General features: G+C 41.4%; 1 protein-coding gene across 1 annotated transcript in view; it reads right to left on the minus strand.

The window, feature by feature from the left end:
- peak1 (pseudopodium-enriched atypical kinase 1) overlaps nt 1-18,013 on the minus strand; it is a 174,550-nt gene extending 156,537 nt beyond the window's left edge. Inside the window, exon 1 of the mRNA XM_079567380.1 lies at nt 17,835-18,013. The gene's annotated coding sequence lies outside the window, so the exon portion shown is untranslated. The remainder of the gene's footprint in view (nt 1-17,834) is intronic.
- Between the last annotated feature and the right edge of the window lie 829 nt (nt 18,014-18,842).

An 18,842-nucleotide genomic window follows, 5' to 3' on the forward strand; every position in this document is an offset into this window, starting at 1 on the left:
ACAAGTGAAGAGACACTGCTGGTACCGTCAGTCGTCTTGACAGTTGTTGTAGTAGTGTTTTTTTCCTCCCACAGCCTCCATTGAGTTGCACAGGGGTGGCTCTGGTGCCGTGAATCACTACAGGCCCATTAAGTCTGTGAAACCCGCTGAAAAGCTGAACTCTGCTTGGCCTGTGCAAGGGGAGACACACTTTAAATCACACGCTTCAGTGAAAGGGACAAAGTTCAACGATATTTGGCTTCGGTCCCGAGCTCATTAAGGCCGGCGTCGCAGTTAAAAGCCCTGTATTTGGATATGCATGCCGATGAGCGGGGGGAACGGGCTGGATGGGAGAGATTACATGTAAGAGAAGAGGGGGGAGGAACCGGGCTCTTGTGCTAAAGACAAGGATTTTCTTTGAGGGAAGAGGAGAATTCGGTAAGAGGCAAAGTAGTCAAGCATCAGAAGCAATGATGTTGGAAGTAGCATCAGTAGTGGTTGTTGTTGTGGGGTTTCTTTAGCAGCAAGTCCATTTTAATGCCTTTCTAATGCTACAAACGCAAATCCAAGCATATTTCAAGTCACAGCCTGGTCGCCAAATGGATGTAACAAACTGTTTTGATCTGGGGTCACGATAGTTGGTCAGGTCTAGGTTCTGCAACGCTTTGGCTCCAAAGATCAGCCGATGACCTGAACATGCTGAATGGCCAGGTTGCTACACGAAAGAGTTTCTTCTTCCATCATAGCAGGGGCATATTCCAACATGACAGTGTGAAGGAGTTTGAGGCAACATTTCACACATGGATTGGCCACCACAGAGGCCAGATCTTAAAGGAACAGGCCACCGTTTTTTCATACTGAGATATGTTCTTACCTTAGCTTTGACGAGTTCTTTAGGACCTGTATGATCTCCCCCCGTGCCTTCAGTCACGTAAACACAGCGCAGACGGCGTTAGCATTTAGCCTCTCCCTCTCTCCTCTATAGCTCCAAAACAGGTCAAGATAGAAGCTACCAAGCTCTTCCACGTTTTCCCTATTTAAATATGGTTACGTGAAGTGTTCCACTACAAAGTATAATTACACACAATTAAACAATGTGGATTTTCTAAGCGGATAAAAGGGGGAACTATATTGTAAGGCGTAATAATACCAGGAGTAGTCCGCACAGTAAAGTGAAAATTACTGCGCAGTAAAGTGAAGATTACTGCGCGGATTTCAAACTACTCCTGGTATTATTACGCCTTACAATATAGTTCCACCTTTTATCCACTTACAAAATCCACATTGTTTAATTTTGTGTAATTATACTTTGTAGTGGAACACTTTACGTAACCATATTTAAATAAAACATGGAAGAGCTTGGTAGCTTCTATCTTGACCTGTTTTGGAGCTATAGACGAGAGAGGGAGAGGCTAAATGCTAACGCCGTCTGTGCTGTGTTCACGTGACTGAAGATCAGACAGGTCCTAAAGAACTCGTCAAAGCTAAGGTAAGAACATATCTCAGTATGGAAAAACGGTGGCCTGTTCCTTTAAAGACCACGGAGAATCTTTGGGATGTGTTGGTCAGTGCAAGATCTTGGTGAAAAATGAATGCAACACTGGATCGTTTGACATTGCATTATTGAAACATTGCCACAGCCACTCTAACCAAACATTAGAGAGTGTGTGGACTTTCTTTTTGGTCATGGAACAAAAAGGCTACTTCGTGAGGTCAGATTTTTAGCTAACAGGACCCGTCTGAGAACTGCTCACGTTAAAGCTACAAGTTGTGGGTCCAAAAATCCTGCCCACAGAGCCCAGTTTGTGTTTCGATATATCCGGATTACCTCCTCGGCTCCATTACAGATTCATTACTAAGAAGGCCAGCTAACCCCATTACCCTCACATCGCCAAGGTCAAACGTGCTGACTAAGAGCTTATCAGCGCCGCATGTTTCGGCTAATCTGCCGTGTTTACAATGTCCCTGGTTCCTCAGGAGGTCAAAGTGAAACTGTTTAGCCGCAGTTTGAAATGTATCGGATCAGCTCAAGGACCGACTGGCTCACTCCCATTGGCAACGATCACAAAACGGTGCCGCAACATTTGCCAACATTTTTGGTTTGATTAAGTGTGTTGGGAGTGAGTGGTAGATCTAATTGAACACATACAGGGACATTGAGGGAAATGAACTAGAATGCTAACAGCTAGCAAGGTGCACTGCCTGAATTATTCCGTTGTCTGAATTCGATAACCTACCTCCTAAACCTCCTACTTCCACATTCGATAAAATTGCGACTTATTCCGACAACGTAGATCTACGGGGGCAAGAGAAACCTACTCCACAACAAGAGAATAAATGTATGAGATTAGCAACACTTTAAAGTAACAGGCCGCCGCTTTTCCTTCTATGTTCTTACCTGAGCTTAGACGAGTTGATGCGTCCCTGTCTGATCTTTGCGCGTGCCCTCAGTCACGCACAACGACCGAAGATGTTGTTAGCATTTGGACTCCCCAGTATATTCCTAAAGCTCCAAACGGGGGTGAAGTTGGAAGCGACCGCGCTCTTCCACGGGCACGAACAAAGACCAGACAGGTACGCATCAACTCGTCTAAGCTCAGGTAAGAACATATCTCAGTATGGAGAAACGGTGGCCTGTTCCGTTAACACCCACATAATGCCTTATTTGAAAGCTAAGACCTACAAAACTGATCAAAATGTTTTCTTCGTTGTTGTCGTGTTGTTGTCACTTTTTCTTCCCTGTTTTGGCATGTTTTGTTGCTTTTTTGTGATGTTTTCATCTTCATTTACGTCTTGTCTTTGTCGCTATATTGACACTTTTTTCGTAAGAAGCTTTTAGATTTGGGTAATGCCTGGATACCTGGATAATAACTGGAGACAATTTGCTCCACTGCAAAAAGTAATGAACTAGATCAGTATAAACATCTCAATTTGAGCACAATAATCCAAATTTTAGTTGTTTTGACTGGTTAAGAAGTTGTTGGGCATTTGTCCTAGATTATTTCACTTGTTCTGAGATGTTTCTGACTCGTTTCGATACATTTCGTCCTTATTTCAGGTCATTTTCTTTGCCGATGGAGTAAGAAAATTGGTCTTATCTCATTGGCAATTTTACTTTCTTATTTCAAGCGAGATTTACCCTAGAACTGGTCTGAAATGTCCTCAAACGAGCAAAGTAAACTTGGTCCGATCAGAAAAAGTGTCTAAATGAGTGAAAACCGCTCAAAACAAGAAACATTTCCTCAATTCAAGTCATTTAAGCCAATGCTTGATATTTACTTTTTGCAGGTTGGGGTTGAGAAGTTAAACACACATCTATTGCACGAAACAAACCATGGTTAAAGATCACAGGCTTAAACATGGGCCCTAAGGAGCCGCCATTCACTGTAATGATGACTAGAGGTCAACCAATAACTCGCCCGGCCGATATTTGGGTATTTCCCAATATCAGAAAGTAATAATCAGATAATGCTGATTGAACTGGCCAGTATCTCCGGAACCGAAAGTGATAGAGACTTCAGGTTTGCTTTGTAAAGAGCTCAGTCAGAGCCTTAAATTGAACTTCCTGAGAGGAGCTGGGAAACATCGGTCATCTCCCATATCAGTCGACCTCTAAGGACGATCAAGAACAACACTATGCAAGGTGTAATATCGAAACATTAGACAAACCCTTTACAAGGACACGGCTCATATTTCCTATTTAAGGTTCTGCCTGTAAAATACTTTTAAGGGAGAGTCACTGGATTCATACTGAATATTTCCGCTTCATGAAGTCACTCTTAAAGGTGACTGACTGCCAGGGCCCGGAGCCGGCGTGTCTGCGGATCACATGACTGCGCGCTGGAGCCGTTATCACTAATTAACTGAGTCACACTCCGTTAGACAGATGCCAAAAATGACTCTGTCTGTGCAGCAACACCAGCGGCACGTCGCAAATCAAACAAGGGCGCAGCTCCGAATTTACCTCCCGACTCCGGCTGAAGCACTATTTACAGGAAATTGTGTGATTCATGTGATTATGTTTCGGCGGTACGTAATCATCAGGTGACTCGGGCCTTATTTAAAAGCCATTGCTTATTGTGCCAGAGCATTAGTCACATATCACACACATCATACAAAGAACTGCTGTGATAAGAGTTGTATTCACAGTTTTTAATATTCTTCAAACACTTCCAAGCCACCGAGATCAGGGCTGCATTCACATCACCGTCTACATTCCGTCTGACTGGGATTTACTCATGTTTCAGACCAAAACGAAAAAGCATGACAACATAAAAATGTGCAAAACATCAGTATCAGTCACGGCTTTCATAACTTAACTCCATGTTTTTGAAAAGAAATAAAAATTGCATGAAGTTTTTTGTTTAAATGTTATGAAACCTAATGTGTAAAAATAGTTTTGTGAAATATTCTAGAAAGGTTTTTTCGGTACATTAAAGAGTTTAGGCACCTTTTTCTCATATTGTGCATCCCCATTCGGATACCTTTCATTCATAACAAGCATTAAAGGGATATTTCAGCATTTCTGACACAGGGCCTCATTTCCCAGTTATCCAGAGTGTTGCTGATTTCTGGAGATATACATATGTTTTTAATGCATGCAGCCCTTATATTTGAAGAGTTCAGTGGTGCTAGGCTAGTGCTAGGCTAGTGCACGTTTATGGTAAGAGGCAGCAAATCATTTATCACAGCAAACTACCAATATAAATGTCTGTGTCGATATAACAATTTTTGAGATATAACTGACCTTGCATCAGATGAATTACCGTATTTTGAGGAACTACTTTCTACGCAGCTGCGTAGCTACAACCAGGAGCTGATGCTGCTCAAATATAACTTCTTTTAAATGAAAAAAATGGTTATAATTATTCTATGGACACAGACATTTATATGGAGAGTCTGGCGTTATAAGTGGTTTGCCTCAGGTGCTCTGTGGAGCGGGTCACACTGTTTTTAATGCAGGGTAATAGTTACCATAGACATGCACTAGCCTAGCACTAGCCTAGGACCACGAAACTCTTCAAATATAAGGACTACATGAATTAAGTAAGGGATAATGTATAGAACGCTGGTCATTATCGGGAAAATAAGCACCGACAGGGCGAACCGGCCCCGACGCGCAGCCCTGAAGGTAATGACCAGCGTTCTATACATTTTCCCGCTTATTATACGGCCATTTGCCAACTGAACACACACGACATAAACTTCGTACACTTTTATGAAGGTCGAAAGGTTTGTTTAATGACTTCCACGACAAATAGTTCCCAAAAGTTTGCGTGTTGCTCGGCAACGTTTTGCTAGGCTAGAAGCAGCAAGGCTAGCAGCTAGCCTAGCTACTTAGCTGAAGGCGCAGTTGGAGGAATGGTGGTGAATCTCTGGGTAAGTTGAAAGTCAGACTCACGCTAACTTCACGAGCGATTCCCCGACTTCTCTCTCAGTGACGGGACAGATAGTGTCGCTACTACGTACGGTCATTATTTTTCTCAGAGGTCCTTTATCAGAAAATAATGACCGGGAGAACGTTGGGAAATCCCATTCAAATCAACGGAGCTTCTACTTACGTTGTGAAGAGCCGTATAATAAAAATATGTATATTTCCAGAAATCAACAAAACTCGGGAGAACTAGGAATTGAGGCCCCTTGTCAATAATCCTGAAATATCCCTTTAACTTCCAAATTCTCCAGCTAACCGCAAACCCCAGAAATTCGCTCTTCCAATAGGGGTGACGACAGTCCCGACAATGAAGGTAGGGCTGCACGATATGAGAAAAAATGTGATGTTCAATAACCATGTTGCAATAACGCTGCTGAACTTTACTAAACCTGTGAAGTCATGGCGAGTGTTCTTCTTTAGGTCCTCTTCAGTTTTTCTGTATTTGATTGGCTGTCGGAAAGTGAACGGGTTTTGGTCACTGTACTTTGTGAGATGGTAATCAGTGGTCTTTCCTAACTCTCCATATGTGTCACAGTTTCAAGAATTCACTTCAAAACCCAGACTTCCGAGCAGGTGCGATGACTTCTGAACACATCTAAGACGGTGCTCTGTGCGGTCATGCTGCCAAAATAAATCATATCAGAACTTTGGACCCGAGTCAAACTCCTGTCCTACTTCTTCTTGATCGCAGAGTGGAGGTTTTTTTGGGGGCACTAGTTTGCTGCCAAGAGAAACTTTCACATAATATTTCTTGGAATCTGTGACCTTTTGCATCTCAGTAACACAGAGAAGGAAAAACATGCTTCATTGGCATTTGGGACATTGTTGTTACAGGTTTTCCACAAAGTCTTTGAAATATTTTCTTTTTCTTTCAGGCTCTAGCCATTAAATCATTGCATTGCTTCTAAACAATCACCCAGGCTTGTAGCAATGTATTATAGCCTGCTTTTATAATAATAACAAGGATTTTATTTAATGGACATTTGACCAACTGTAGTTCCTCATAGTGTTGGTTTCATGCTTGTTAAAGGGGATTTGGATCATTTCAATGGCTCCAAACACAAGTGCACTGCCTGACTACAAAAAACAAAAAATGTCACCACAAAAATAGGTCACAGGCTCTGATGTTTGGTCGTAGCGCCTTTAGCTTTAATTACAGCACGCGTTTGCTGTGGCGTTGTTTCAGTGAGCTTCTGCGATGTCAAAAGATCCAGTGCAGCATTCATTCTTGTATCGATGATGGGAGAGTGGGAGCACTGCACAAAGCCTTCTCCAGCACATCTCACTGGGGAAATGTACTCTCTGAACCACTTTATATACAGTGGGGAAAAATGGATCTGTCTCCATGGATACGCATCCATTCTGTCCCGAAAACCTATTCACCTTATTCCGGAGGTTCGCGTGGGCGGCGCCATGAATAGTGCCCGCCCCTTTTCTCCTGTGTGTTAACATGGGGCTGGAGAAGTCCACATAAAATCAGTCACTGCACGAAAACAAAGCCGTTTTCAGGCCGCGCAGAGAAACGCTGCAGTGTCGACATGTCGGTGCAAATGAACATCGGACATTTTACACAAATCAATCGACTGAACATCAGATTTGAGCGGAGAATATTTTCCCTCGTTCTCCGTTAAAATAAACGGGCTTCGCGCTCGACCGGACGTGTCTGGACAACGAGGCGCCGAGACAACGCAAAAAGTGGCAAAAGTGGGCGGGGCGGAATAAGGTGAATAGATACAGACGGCAACTCGACATAGAAGGGGGCGTGGCTTCGCCGAGGGGGAAAATAGAATCTCTTTTTAGCCATTTTCTGGAGGAATATGAACTCATTTATCACATACAAATAAAGTCAAGAGTAAATCGGGTCCATATGGATATTTTCTCACAGCAGATTGTTCAGTAGAAGTGAAAAACGGCAGTTGTAGCGAGCGCTAGCTAACCGTTCGCATTAGCCCGATGCTAACATGTAGCATCAAGTTAGCATTCTCCGTTTTTTTATGTATTTATGGGCTGTTGAACCACTTTGCTCCTCCCCATGTCTTTGGATCTTTATTTAGTAGAAACTACATTCATAATTCAGCATTGGTTAAAGGGGCTGGAAGCAAGTTCACCATTTTATACTCACTACTGCCACCTCAGGCCATACGTGTAACTGCACCTTCTATATTAAGCTCGTGCATGACGGCAATTCGGGCCGAAGTGACACATTTTGAGTGACCGTACAGGATTTTAGAGGCAGTTGTGGTGAACAGGTCTGAGCTCATAGGATATGGCTGGATCATGTAGGGGGAGGAAAATACTTAATTTTAACATTTTTAAACTCCTTATAGTCCCTTTAAAGTAGTTTTTGAATAATTGGAGAAAGTTTAGATTTTCAAACATGACCATATATGGGCGATTCCAGAGATGCCGTCTGTATCTATCAGAAACCCTATAAAGAATCTGAAATAAAACTGATCCTGGAGCGTAATAGAGGCACCGGGATGAAAACCAAAGGCGCTGAGCTAACCACCCGGACAGCCCCTGGGTCACTGAGAGGTCAAATACGCACAGATATGCCTTATGCCTGTCACAAGTCAATCATTCTAGGAACGGCCTCCAGCGTAATACACAGACAGGCTCGAGGACTCCATAATATACAGTAATGCCCAAGAATCCCTTGACAAAAGCAGAAAAGAGATCTGCTTTCGTGCGTATCATCAATCTCACGGGGCTCGCACCTGTTCCGCCCGGCGTGACCCCGACCCCGGTGCAAAGTTCAGAGGTGAGAGGTCTTCCTCCCTCCGCGGATTCATTACACCGCCCGGCCCGCACATGCACCGGGGCGGCCATGTTGGAGCTGCATCTCGTATTATTTATGTCGGAGCACGTCTCTGCGGACAGCTCTGTTTACCCTGAGCCCGGATGGAGATATTAGCCGTGACAGCTCCGCTAACTTCATCTGATAAAAGGCATATTCGAGCTGGTTGTAACAAGGCAATCTCCCGCCGATCCAAAATGAATAAATGCCTGGGTTTATTTTTGGAATGCGGTGTTTGTTATGCTTTTGAAGTCGATTATCAAAAGCTTGCCTCATACTTTCACTTCACAAAACAGTGTAAGCCAGCAGCACAAACTGTATTCAAATCAGGTATTTACATTTAAACTGTGCAAAGGCGGAGGTAAAGCATGGACGGCCGACTTTGGGGCATATCGTCCTGTCCGGCTTTTGCATCTGCTGGTCTGTCTTTTAAAAAATAATGCTTGACTAAAAAAACATTTCTATACACTTCCGCAGCTTGACATCCCATTCAGTCTTCTTTCTTAGTTGGTTTATGGCACTGAGTCATTTTCAGTAGCCAGTTTTGTTGGGATTACTCCATAAAAGTAATCCAAACACTGATTAATTAATTACTTTATATACAAAGTAAGCCAGGATCTTTAAGTCCGTCACACTCAGTTTCTCACGGTTGAGAACGTCTTGTTTCCCAAAGGGAGTTCAGCTTCCCGATTGCCTGATGTATGAAACTTAAAGGAATAGGCCACCGTTTTTCCATACTGAGATATGTTCTTACCTGAGCTTTGACGAGTTCTTTAGGACCTGTCTGATCTTCTGTAAACACAGCACAGACGGCGGAACTATATTGTAAGGCGTAATAATACCAGGAGTAGTTTGGCATCCGCACAGTAAAGTGAAGATTACTGCATGGATTTCGAACTACTCCTGGTATTATTACGCCTTACAATATAGTTCCCCCTTTTATCCGCTTAGAAAATCCACATTGTTTAATTTTGTGTAATTATACTTTGTAGTGGAACACTTCACGTAACCATATTTAAATAGGGAAAACGTGGAAGAGCTCGGTAGCTTCTATCTTGACCTGTTTTAGAGCTATAGAGGAGAGAGGGAGAGGCTAAATGCTAACGCCGTCTGCGCCGTGTTTACGTGACTGAAGGCACGGGGGAAGATCAGACAGGTCCTAAAGAACTCGTCAAAGCTCAGGTAAGAACATATCTCAGTGTGTAAAAACCGTGGCCTATTCATTTAAGTCCGTCACACTCAGTTTCTCACAGTTGAGAACGTCTTGTTTCCCAAAGAGAGTTCAGCTTCCCTATTGCCTTTTGTATGAAACTTAAGCTTCTTTATCAAAAATAGTGTCGGAAAATTATCTCGGGATGTCAATTATTTGAACAGGGGCAACCGACCTTAGTCAGTTTAGCATCAAAATTTGGTATCCAAGTTTTTGGTATAATTTTCTTTAGCTGCAGGAGCACAATGAGCTGGAGCTTTTTGACAACAATCAAACCAAATTACAATCTAACCCTGTGAGCATGTGCCAGCTTGAAGAAAAGTGACGAAAAAGAAGATGATCACACAATCCAAAGTGTGACTTTGGAGAAAGCTGAGTCAGATTTTTTTTTGTTTTCATGTCGAAACACATTGTTCCTGTTTGTAGCCACGCGGTTCTGTTCTCGAGTCAGGAATCTTAGGAAGCGTCCAGCAAATATTTGTCTCCCGTCGTCCCGGAAAGACATCCGCACATGGTCTTATCACCGACCCATCTCAAACTCACCCCTCCCATCCAACATGCTCCTCAGTCTCTATAAACAGACAGAGAAAGAATGTCCGAGTCGCCTTGGTTTTGTTGACACTGTCGGCTCCCCGCTGCTAAAACAAGGGACAAAAAGGGCGAAGGGTGAAAACCCCAAAAACAATAGATGTGGATTGATTCACTGAACTCAGCCCATCCACATTTCTAAACAAGTGAATACACAGATTCTGCTTGTAATTGAAAGGAGTACTGGACATACCATTTCTTTTTTTAGCCTTAAACCACATTATAAGCATTGTTCCCTTGTCAAAGACATGGCTGCAGTAGTATTTCATTTTATTAATGCCGTTTTGAGTAATCCGTGGGCAAAGCTGTTTCATTTAGATGTTTCTTCATCTACAGTTCCAACACTTTGTTCTGCACTTTCTGGATGAAACCAAAAACTATTTTTAAAACCCATAATCCAACATTACATCGGTTCTGAAACCACGCTGTAAATCGAAACAGAAAGGTATAAAGTTATTCCTAAAGCCGTCTGTAGGAGGAGCCCCAGTCCGTCAGTTCGAGCGGCTGTTTCTCATAGTTACCACACACTAACCACACACTAACCACACACTAACTACCCACGAACACATTTAACTAAGTGTAATCTTTAAGCCTCATATACAGGACGTGTCCACCTTAAAACGAAATGTCCAGAGCAGGTAAATACTCTATGGGGGGAAAAAAGTCTGCTTCATTTATCTGGATTTGACATTTTAGGGGTTGTCACTATACCAACATTATTTATAACGCACTTTAAAAACTCTACAGTTGGCCACAGTGCCGCACACACATCATAAAACAAGTCTGACAGATAAATCCAGTCATGCAAACATCATACAGTAAGAAAACTGATACAGATCTCCCTCAGTGATTGAAAGTCTGTGAGAAACGGTGCGTTTTCAAGGATGATTTAAACACAGGCAGAGACTGAGCCCGTCTAGTCTCTGTGGGCAACGAGCTCCACAGCTTTGGGGCTGATTAGCGTAAACCTGGCCCCCCATCATACTCATAGGTCAATCGTTTGTGCTGTAAGAATCTTTGTTTGTGCTGTTACCGTTTTTGAGACATTAATGATTGTTTTATTGGTCAGGTCTGAGGTTTCCCTGCTCGTTATAAAGTTCCATAACGGGTAAAAATGGTGTCACCGCTTCCTCTACATCTGTGCTGTTTTGTGCTGTGAAGATTTCCGTTTGTGCTGGTTCGGTTTTCAAAATATTACAAACTTTCGAGCCTTGAGGCGTCACCCTCGCCCTCCTCCGCGCACAGCAACACACACTGCATGCAAAACACAATCATCAATATCGCAAAAACCGTAACAGCACAAAACAGCACAAACGATTGACATATTTTTCATTTATATGTGAGTATGATGGGGGGCCAGGTTCACTCTAGTTTGGGGCTGCAGCAACAGAAGAAGCACGGTCTCCACGAGGCTTCCTTTCAGGTTTCAGCTGATCTGCTGACCTCAGAGCATGAGACGGGGCCATGGGGCAGGTCAGGTCAGAGAGGTGGGGCGGGGCCAAGCCATTCAAACATTTCAAAGTAAATAAAAGAATTTTAGCGAGACGTGTTCATGTTTCCGTGTTCCAGTTAAAAGTCGAGCTGCAGCGTGTGTTTTCACTCAGACCAACATGAAGGGAATTACAATAGTCGGGTCGTCACAAAGGCATGAAGTTTCACAGATTTGACTCTTGCAAGTTTTCTTAAAGGGGGGGTATTCTGCAAAATCAACTTTTTTCAAGCTTTCCATCATGTTATTCTGTCACTCCCTCATTAAAAACATGGCTGAAGTGTTGCCTTGGCACATTCACGTATTTCTGAGTAATCTGTAAAAACTCTGATGGCGGCCATTTTAGGGATAGGTTTTTGTCACTTTTTTGTTAAATTTTTGTCACATTTTTGTCATTTTTTTGTTGAATTTTTGTCACATTTTTGTTGAATTTTTGTCACTTTTTTGTTGAATTTTTGTCATTTTTTTGTTAAATTTTTGTCACATTTTTGTTACTTTCTTGTCACTTTTTGTTGAATTTTTGTAATTTTTTGTTAAATTTTTGTCAAATTTTTGTCAATTTTTTGTCACTTTTTGTTGAAATTTTCTAATTTTTGTTGAATTTGTCACATTTTTGTAATTTTTTGTTGAATTTTTGTCACTTTTTTGTTGAAATTTTGTAATTTTTTGTTGAATTTTTGTCACTTTTTTGTTGAAATTTTGTAATTTTTTGTTGAATTTTTGGCTGATGGCGGCCATTTTAGGGATAGGTTTGCCTGAGTCCTCCTAGGAACGCCCCCACCTCCTGGAGACGCCTCCGAGCTTTCGTCACCAGCCGAGTAACCGACCACTGCTCCTCAGCAGAACCCCCTCCCCACTGATGCCACAGTGAGACAAGGCTCAGAGGTTCTTAAAGAGACAGAGGCCTATTTCAAGACATTCACTACAGCCATTTTGAGAGAGACATTTTATACAAGGCAGTTATTCTAATTTACTGCATTTACAGACCAACAGAAGGTTTGTCATCATTGTAGTGTGATATAGACTGGTGCTATGGGACTGACAAAAGCAGAACACCCCCTCTTTAAGTGATAAAAGCCGTGTGACTGACAACTCCGGGGCCACAAATCATGATTCAATCAATTCAATGACATCCAAGATTTTAGACCATGTGGGCAATCTCAGAGAGGTTTGACTGCCTGTGGGTCAGCTTCCATTAAAAGGTAAATAAATCTGACTCATCGGCGTAAAAATGGAACGCAAGGCCGTCACAGCAAATCATCTGCCTCCTTTTGAATAATATTGCAGTTAGTAACAAAAGAATCACATGCAGTTCAGATACATCTGCAGAGGTCTAAGACATAAGAGCCCATGGAGACTGGACGTGTTGTTTGGAGAAGATATTATGACCTATAAGATCAGCACTCATATTCAAGAAGATTTCCCATAAGTTTCTCCTATAATGTAACTCATGCAATTGGAAAAGCAAGGATGAAATAGTTTCAGGCCTTGGTGAAAACTTAAACTGATTTATTATGACCACAAATCAGCCTTTTTTAAACATCGGCGCTGAGAGGTCTGTTATCTCTGCCGTCTGCTCTGTCTGTGGGGAGGCATCTAGCACAGTCTGAGCCTAATTTATCGGGTTTATCGGGTTTGAATCTTCTTATTTCGCCAGGCAGCATGAGAACACAATCATTAAACATTAACAAAATCACAGACCCGCAGAGTGAACTGTTTACATTGAATATTTCATTCCACTCGCTGCTGCTGGTTTTCGCCAAGAAAAGTCAGCGTTTCTGAGAATCCTCTTGTGTAAGTGACACTCGTCGGCAAACTGAGAGTCAACTGCATCATTAGGGATTAAATATTTAGAAACATGAGTCAAACTAAAAAATTGTCAAGCTCGGCAAACTTTTTTGGGCGGAATTCAGTTCACATGTTTGCGTTTAGATTCCTTGCATGACCTGTCAATAACACTACATGGCTTCCTTTAAAGGGATATTTCGGGATGTTTTACATAGGGCCTCGTTTCCTCGTTATCCAGAGTGTTGCTGATTTCTGGAGAGATTTTTTTTTTTGTAATTCAAGCAGTTCTTTTATTTGAAGAGTTTCGTGGCGCTAGGCTAGTGCAAGGCTAGTGCATGTCTATGGTATCAGCTAGCCTGCATTAAAAACAGTGTGACCCGCTCCACAGAGCACCTGAGGCACTTATAACACCAGACTAACCATATACATGTCTGTGTCCATAGAATCATGTTTGGAATATATAACTGACAGAGCCGTGGGAAGATATTTTAGTTAGGGGGCGCTGAGGGTCAAAATTTACCCCCAAAATATTGTTTCTGTGCATAAAACCTATTTATTAATTTATTATTTGTAAAAAAAAAAAATCAATTTTTTGTCAATTTTTTTTCACTATTTGTCAAATTTTTGTCAATTTTTTGTCAATTTTTTCTAAATTTTTAGTCAAATTTTTCTCACTTTTTTGTCACTTTTTCGTCCATTTTTTCCTCCATTTTTAGTCAAATTTTTCTCACTTTTTTGTCACTTTTTCGTCCATTTTTTCTCAATTTTTCGTCCAATTTTTCTCACTTTTTTGTCAAATTTTTCTCACTTTTCTCTCAAATTTTTTGTCCATTTTTGTCATTTTTTGTAAATTTTTTGTCACTTTTTCGTCAATGTTTTCTCACTTTTGTCACATTTCCATCCTTGTTTTCGTCTCAGTTTTGTTGCTATTTTCACACCTTTTGGACTGGGGTGAAGCTGGATCAGGTGGGAGTTCAGGGGTTAGCATTGCCTGCAGTTCACAAACTATCCACCAGGGGGTGCTGCAGCGCCCTCAGCACCCTGGGTTCCCACGGCCTCGGTAACTGACCTGCATCACATGAATGAGCGCATTTTGAGGGACTATTTTCTAGCAGATCACTCCGCCACTGCGTAGCTTATACAACCACGAAGCTGATGCTGCTCAAATATAAGTTATTTTAAATGCAAAACGGTTAAAATGACTCTATGGACACAGACATGTATATGGTTAGTCTGGGGTTATAAGTGATTTGCCTCAGGTGCTCTGTGGAGCGGGTCAGACTGTTTTTAATGCAGGCTAGCTGATACCATAGACATGCACTAGCCTTGCACTAGCCTATCTCCAGAAATCAGCAAGACTCTGGATAACTAGGAAATGAGGCCCTATGTCAACAATCCTGAAATATCCCTTTAAGTCAGACTTTATCACAAAATAATATCAATATTCAGCACCTCAGCAACAAATTGATGGCTTTCCCATTATCCAATGTGCAATGCTGAACAGGTGATCAGTTTCTGCATAGTTCAAATGACATCACAGCGTTTTAAAGAGCCGATAGTTTAAAACTGAGGCGGTGGCGGCGGAAACTACGGTAACTGTCGGACTACAAATGTTTTTCTCTTACTTTCTGCCGAATATCTTTGGCGTTCATTGTCTTCTCTGTCAGCGCATATAAACTAACGGCCATTACTTTCTCGGAAAAGTGTCCAAAAGTGGTGACAATACTCAAACATAAGAGCATGATGTTGGCCGGTAGAAAATAATACAGCGGGTTTGTGTTCAGGTCACTACCAAATACTGATGAGGTACAATATTTGTCAATTTTCCTTTTAAAGATTTATTTTTTCCCTTGTATTGGCTCCTGCCCTCCTGAGAATATGACATCACATTCTAGAACATAGGGTAAGGGTTAGGGCAAAGGACTGTTCTGATCCGAGGCAGAACAAAACCGCAAACGAGAAACTGGAAACAAGATTTTCTCGAGTTACATGCCACTGTGCAAGTTTCCTCATCTCTATTTTTGTATAAACTATTGTATAAAGCCAGGATGCTAAGACTCCTTTTCTGGTAGTATTGCACTTGTTCTTTTTGACATAAGACAGAATATGAATCAGCCGTCACAAATAACTAACCGCTCGCTTTTTTAGTGGTGCAGATCCACAAAAATAAAACACTCCCGACCTGCTGGATGAGCTTGAGGAGCGCGGAGCGAACACATCCCAGACTAAACATTCTAGTCTTCAATAGAGGAAATAGGAAACAGTCACACTGCAGTTCAGTGACAAGAGGGAGGGCATCTGGCAACAGAACAAGCGAAACAACCCACCGTGCCACCCATAGCGCAAAAGATTCAATTTGATCAACCTATTTCAGTCCCAGCTCGCAGCCAAAACATCGAAACTACATCTGCCTTTTTTGAAAGAGGTAGATCTTCCATATGTTGAACTTTCCCTCCTCCCAAGTCACTATGACACTAAATCTTCACTGGTGTAAGATGAATGATGTTATAAAACTTTAAAGGTGCATTATGCAACTTTTTATGTGGATAATTGAGCATAATATTTGACCTTGTAGTGACCCAGCGGCTGTATGAGTGGTCAGCATGTGGTCAGTGGCACAGACGCTCCAGGGTCAATCGTTTGGAAGGTTTTCTCTGCTGATGGACCCTCTCGTCTGAAAACCTTCAAAAGAACTGATCCTGGAGCGTTGTAGAGATCACCGTGATGGAAAGTAAAGGCGTCATGCTGACTAATCATACAGCCACTGGGTCACTACTGTCAAAAACGCACAATATTAACTTTTTTTTTGCATAAAAAGTTGCATAATGCACCTTTAATGTCATTATAGTCGTCTTTGGCGAGAGTACATCAAAATAGGTGGTCCTTAACAGCTTAACAAACTACATAACACGTGCAAGACATAGTGGAGAGACACAGGCAGACTGTGCTCATATCGCAGTGGGACGTAATGGATGAAGTGATAACAGAGCCGTGGGAAGATGTTTTAGTTAGGGGGCGCTGAGGGACAAAATGTACCCCCAAAATACTTTTTCTGTGCATAAATCCTATTTATTAACCTCTTAACTCCCGCCTGACACTTTTTTTGTTGGGCAGTCGTCTCATTTTTGTCAAATTTTCGTGACTTTTTTTGTCACTTTTTCGTCAAATTATTCACATTTTTTTGTCAATTTTTTGTCATTTTTTGTCATTTTTTCTACATTTTTTGTCACATTTTCGTCAATTTTTCGTCCATTTTTTCTAAATTTCTTCTCATTTTTTTGTCAAATTTGTTTCACTTTTTTGTCAATTTTTTGTCCATTTTTTTCAATTTGTTTCACTTTTTTGCCAAATTTCGGTGAATTTTTCATAAAATTTTTCTCACTTTTTTGTCAATTTTTTGTCAATTTTTGTCATTTTTTGTCACATTTTCGTCAATTTTTCGTCCATTTTTTGTCAATTTTTTGTCAATTTTTTCTCATTTTTTTGTCAAATTTGTTTCACTTTTTTGTCAAATTTTTGTCATTTTTTGTCATTTTTTCTACATTTTTTGTCACATTTTCGTCATTTTTTTCTCACTTTTTGTCAATTTTTTGTCACTTCGTCAAATTTTCTCACTTTTTTGTCACTTTTTCGTCCATTTTTTCTCAATTTTTCGTCAAATTTGTTTCACTTTTAGGTCAAATTTTTGTAAATTTGTAATTTTTTTTGTCACTTTTTCGTCAATTTTTCTCATTTTTTCGTCCATTTTTTGTCAAATTTTTGTCCATTTTTTTTCATTTTTTGTCACTTTTTCGTCAATTTTCTCTCAATTTTTCATCAAATTTTTCTCACTTTTTTGTCAGATTTTTGTCAATTTTTGTCATTTTTTAGTAAATTTTTTGTCACTTTAAAGTCATTATAGTCCAGATATTTGTTCGTTTACTCATGTTCTGTGCACAGCAATAAAAGGACAACGTAGCAGCATCACCGTGCGTAAAGTGAACGCCTACGTGCTTGGCAGAGGTCCGCTCCAGCATTTTTGTTTCACTTGTCCCTGCAGAAGAAGGAGGAGGAGAAGAAGAAGAAGACCCCTGGTGGTGGTGGGGGTCTCGTCTTCTGGAGCAGCGGCTAACTAATAGCGCTATGTGAAACACCACCCCCCAAAACCAAATGTAAACAGTGCGCAACGTCGCCTTTTTACGAGCGAAGGCAACTTCTAAACCAAACTCTCGTGTGATTACGGGAAATCATCTGTTGTCCGCGTGTTTCTGAGCCTCCTTTAACTCATGACAGTCGCGGGGCTACGTTGCAGGAGAAGTCAGCTCTTCCACCGTTGAGACTGGCAACTTTCCGCTCCTCCACGCATCTTCGTATGGCAGCATTACGCAAACAAACCAGGCTTTTGCCGAGTTTTACGCACAGATGCAAAGAGACACGCCGCGCTTTCTCCACGCAGAACTAACTGGAAGTTGTGCAGTCGAAAGGGGGGGGAAAGTGAGGAGACTTGTGGCTTATATAGGACACACTTTCAATCCGGGAGAGTCGGACCCCGTGGCGAACTTTTACGTACCTTTCCTCCCCGCTGGCTCTCGCGCGTCGTCGCTCGGTCGATAGTCCGCTCGGCAGCTTTAAAAACCGCGCACTTCTGAGGAGAAAGGGCTAGAATTCCGACCGTGCGTGGCTGGAGTGTTGGAGTGACAGGGATTTTTCCTGCTCCGCTCCTTTCTGCGTGTCTTCAGTCACAGGCAGCCGCTGCAGTTTTTTTTGTTTTTTTTTTCCCTTCCCCAGCCTGCCACGGGAGCGCGCGCAGTGGGATTCTGGGCAGGACGAGAGCGGCCGGAGCGCGCGCTCTGCAAACGCTCATCAAAAACTGGATCATCATATTGTGTTAATGTTATATTGATGGGGTTATTGTGTTGTGGAGAGAAACCGGAAACGGGAAGTTGTAAAAACAAAGGTAAATGTGCGATCAGAGGAGAGATTGTAGAAGCAACAACAAAAGTGAAAGCATAATTTAACAAATTACACAACACGTGCAAGACATAGTGGAGAGACACAGGCAGACTGTGCTCATGTCGCAGTGGGACGTAATGGATGAAGTGATAACAGAGCCGTGGAAGATGTTTTAGTTAGGGGGCGCTGAGGGACAAAATTTACCCCCAAAATACTTTTTCTGTGCATAAATCCTATTTATTAACCTCTTAACTCCCACCTGACACTTTTTTTGTTGGGCAGTCGTCTCATTTTTGTCAAATTTTCGTGACTTTTTTGTCACTTTTTCGTCAAATTATTAGCATTTTTTTTGTCAAATTCTTATCACTTTTTCGTAATTTTTTTCTCAATTTTTTGTAAATTTTTTGTCAAATTGTTTTCACTTTTTTGTCACTTTTTTGCCAAATTTTTCTCACTTTTTTGTTACTTTTTCGTCCATTTTTTGTCACTTTTTTTTCACTGTTGTCAAATTTTTGTCACTTTTTTGTACATTTTTGGTAAAATTTTTGTCCATTTTTTCCTAATTTTTTTGTAAATTTTTTGTCACTTTTTCGTCAAATTTTTCTCCACTTTTTTGTCAAATTTC

This window comes from Gobius niger (assembly GCF_951799975.1).
Source record: "Gobius niger genome assembly, chromosome: 12".
NCBI classification, from domain to species: Eukaryota; Metazoa; Chordata; class Actinopteri; order Gobiiformes; family Gobiidae; genus Gobius; species Gobius niger.